Below are 4,397 nucleotides of genomic sequence, written 5' to 3'. Positions count from 1 at the left end.
TTCATTGTCGCTCCCCGAAGTCGCGTTTTTCCCCCCCCTCCCATGCAGAGCAATTGAAAATGGCCCAATAAATTGCCTGGTCTGTGAGAATGAATTGCAGCTCAGATATTCCTAAGTTGATACGCTCTTAGGGTACCTTTTTGTTTTCATTCTCTGTCTCTCTCAAAAAAAGGCAGGAATGGCCTGTATTCCCAATTTGCTGGCGATGCCGCAAACCCCTTGCGAGTACTTTGAATATGTATGGATTCCTTAAAAGAGTTGTTTGGAAATTGTCTGCTTCCCAGAAGTGCTGATGCTTAAAATGGTCATCTGACGTGGGTTTTGCCATTGGTCCGTCATTTCATTTTATTTTATAACTGCTTTAGCGTGCTGCAAGGCAACATTGTTCATATTCTTCCCAAAAGCTTCAGCAATGCAGATACTATGGACTAATAGTAACTGAAACAAAAGACCTTGCTGTACTTCTCGGCGTGAATTAGGAATCCAAGGTCAAACAGCAAACTGCAGTGCAACTTGTATGGGGGGTAATGTAACAGAACAAAAGTATTCACAAATCTTATTAGAGAGTTTAAGTGAAAAGTCTTCCTTAAATAGACTCTCACTCAGTAGATTGAAAAAAAAATTGCTTAGCGAAGGTGTGAGGAAATAGCTATTTTAGGACTACAATTAACTATATCAGCTCAATTTTAATGGAACTGGTACATTTAATTGTATTCCTAACAGATTTTCTGTTCTCCAGATGATTAACTTGCAGAATGATACCAGCTCAAAGATTAAAATCTCATCAAATATCTAATGGTTTCTGTATAATATAATTGTGTTTGGTTTATAATAGTTCTTTTCTAATAACCATCCTCTGTCCATATAGCTCTAGATACTATAATTAGACTTTTTTTTTTTCTTGATATAAATGACATGACCTTGACCTTTAGAGGTTAAGCAGATGTGGTTGGTATGGCTCACAATATCTTACATGTTTAATAAATCATTTATTTTTATGTATGTGTAATAAACAGAGTTTTCTTTCAATTCTGTTTAAAAACTACACAAGAGGAGGACTACTTTTTCTTTTATCTCCATTTTAGATAAATTAACAGAGGTATGTGCAACGTTAATTGTTTAAAATACCCTAAAGAGGTTTATATTTAAACTACTTTTTCTGTACAAGTAAATGGTAGGATGTATATCTGGAAAAAAAAAAAAAAATTGCAGGATTTGTGACTGAAGACCCTCTAAATGTTTTCCCTTGCTACTGAGGGCTGGAAGAGGTACCTTTTGTTGTACTGTAGTTCCTCAATCTCGTTTCTTCCACTTCCTATTAGTTTGCTATTACACTCCCGGATCCTCCATAGTGCTTGCAAGCCATACTGTTCAGGGTATTGTTAGCAGTCTTTCTTCTTGCTGGCCCTTTTTTGTTCTTAGCTCATTCTGGCAGCTTATTCATAAATCTTTGTCATGCTCCAAGTTTCTCTTGCTGCTTTTCTAGTCTTTATTTTGCTTCAGTTCCTCCCAGGAATAACAAAACGTTGGTTCATCTACTTGTAGGAACGAGTGGGATTTTTTTTCAAGTGCTGGTGTTGAAGGGCTGTACTCTCTCTCTCTGTTTATATGTTTGGATGTGTGTTTTAGACAACCATCAAAAGCATAACTTTGCTCACAGATGTTAACTGAGCAGCCATTCAGACCTTACTACAAAGCTGCCATGGCTATGGAAAGATAAAGCCTTGTGACTTCTTCAGCAGGGGAGTCCCCCACCACTTGCTCTCTTGCAAGTGCTGCTGGAGACGGGGGCTGCTCTCCTTTGGCACTTCTTCCTTCAGTCCACGCTGGAGACGGAGGCAGAGTACTGCTTCATTTTCCTTCAGTCCTTCGGCACGTGTCTGTGTGTGGGGTACGTATGTATGTCTAGCCCTTGGTGCTTCAGATTTCTTCTGAGGTACGGTCTACCACTGCATTTCTCAGTGTGACAGAAGTGAATGTTTTTGCTCTTGTTTTGCCAAATACATGAGATATCAGCATGGGTTTTCTCTGGGGATTTTTTTTGCATATATTTTTTTAGTTTCCTGAGAACTTAGGCTTCTAGTACCATGTGGCTTTGTCTCAGGAGAGTTGTATTTCTTAAGGAAGATTAGTCCTTCGGGTCAGCCCTTCTGTGCCACGCTGGAGAACCTGCTGTCACTGATACTGGTATTGCACTGGGAGACGGGAAGGGAACTGCCAGTGCTTCAGTGCTGAAGGGGTGTGTCTGTGTGTCTGTATTTTTAATGTGTGTGTACGTATGCAGTGAGCCTGTCCTAATGGTTTAATTAACCCCGATGCCTCATGTATAGGGTAGAAAATAATTGTCCATTACCCCTGTCTTTTCTAATATTTTTTTTAAAACACTGAACAACTCAAACAGTTCCCAGAGATTTCTGGTGTATGTGATGATTAAAAACTGGGAGGCTTTATTTTTCAGTTTTTTTTCCTGGTAACTAAATGGTTGCTGGTTTTGAAGCTTTTGACTATGCTGGCATGGGTAAAGGCAGCAGTTTCTGTAGATAATTTTCATGGGAAATGTTACTCTGGGCAATTGTACTTCTAAAAGAAATTTCTCCAAGAATTTCCTTCAGGCTTGTGTGTGTTTCTTAAGCTGAGTTTAATGAGATGAAAAAAAAAAAAAATCCTTCCCAGTGGAATACCAAAGTAAATGCTTACTTTTTTTTGGTTGAATTTGCAATATTGAGGTTCTAGATGTCAAAGGAAGCAGCAACAGGTACTATATACAAATGAAAGTAAACATGCTCAGGCCATGTGAGGGATGTTGTATTTTTGGCAGGCTCAAAACCTAGCGTTGGTGACAGACAGGGGAACTATCCAGCTGTAAGAAGTCTGACGGGGAAGAAGTTGCATTATGAGGTGCCAGGTATCATGTACTGAATTTCATTGTAATATTATGAAATATTAAGGAATATGAAATTACAGTAGTGTTCATGCTATGAATGGTGCTATTTATGTATGTTTGTAATTAATTTCACGATCTCTATACCTAGGTTTTCTGAGCTGTAAATACAAGCCTACAGTTTTCAGCTATTTCCTGTAAGTCAAAATACAGACATGAGGGCAGTTAAAAGCTTTCTTTAAATGCTGCCACCGCTGTATGCATCCTGGTGAATAGTGTTTCTAGCATATCCCTCTTTTGGGGTTACTCCTTTCAGAAGAGCTGAAAAATGATGGAAGAACCTTTTGGTGCTGACAGCTGATAAGCCGGTCAAAGGGAGGACAGCTAAACGTGAAACGTGGAAGATAGGGGAAGACCACGGGAGTTATCGTGTATAGACAGTCAAACTCGTGTCTTTTCAGGAAACTTCTGGGCTGAATAGACTCGTTAAGATATTAAGGGAGGAAAAAAGTGAACCATACCAAAATACTAGAGACAACTGTTGAAAGAAGTAAAAACAGGGTTGAAGTGGGGTTTTTTTTGTGTGTGTTTTTCTTTTTTTAAGAGGGGTTGGACCAAGTGACATCCAGAGGTTCCTTGCAACCTAAATTATTCTATAATTCTAACTGGTTTGGCATTAAAGGCAAAACCCAGACATTACTATGTTCTATTTAAAATGAAAAATAGATGGTGCTTAGAAACTCTGAACTATTTTTTCTGGAGCATGTGTATTAAATCCTACAGAATTTCCAGCCAGTTTAGGAGCTGGCTCCATGTAAAATTTGTCAGTATGTGCTGAGGGCTATACACAGTTACAGGCGGTAGCAGCAGGGAAGGAGCTGCTGAATTTCCAGGCTGGTCTTTCTGAGAAAGCTACAGACTGGTTGCTTAAATAGTTTCAATGTGAGCCCCTCCATCACCAACTCAGAAACCAGAAAAGATTGTGTCTCATTACTTGTTTCCTATAACTTTAAAAAAGAGAAGCTTTGAAGGAGGAGGAGGAGGCGGAAGTTGGAGGTTGAAGAAGAGTAAGAGGATGGGTCTGGAATGTATGGCAGTTGTAATGTCCTAAAGATTAGGAGAGCTTTATAATGATCCTTAGAAATACCTCACTGTAGCAGAGAGAACAGCTGCATTTTGGAACCAAGTTAAATAATTTCCTTATTGTTTTTTTTTTTTTTTTAGTTCCTTAAAGGTCAATATATTTTAATACTAGTTGAGAGCACTTCTCTTAAAGGAAATAATAGATACACTCTAACTTGAGGTGTAAAGAAAAGAAGTCTCTAGTTGATTGTGAGCTTAATATAGAGTTGCAAGAAATTCAAGTAGCAGGTGTCGTGTTGCATTAGATTCAAAGACAAAGTTTTCTCCTAAAAAATCAATTTCCTTCTGGGAAACTTGGTTTTCTTACTGTCTTCTTGCTGGGGGATGGTATCTGTATTTCTAGCAGAGTGTGGTCCCTGGGCATCAATTAAAG

This window comes from Pygoscelis adeliae, unplaced genomic scaffold (assembly GCF_000699105.1).
Source record: "Pygoscelis adeliae isolate BGI_AS28 unplaced genomic scaffold, ASM69910v1 Scaffold160, whole genome shotgun sequence".
Classification (NCBI taxonomy): domain Eukaryota; kingdom Metazoa; phylum Chordata; class Aves; order Sphenisciformes; family Spheniscidae; genus Pygoscelis; species Pygoscelis adeliae.
The sequence above is the reverse complement of the archived record's forward strand: the minus strand, read 5'-3'. Positions refer to the sequence as shown.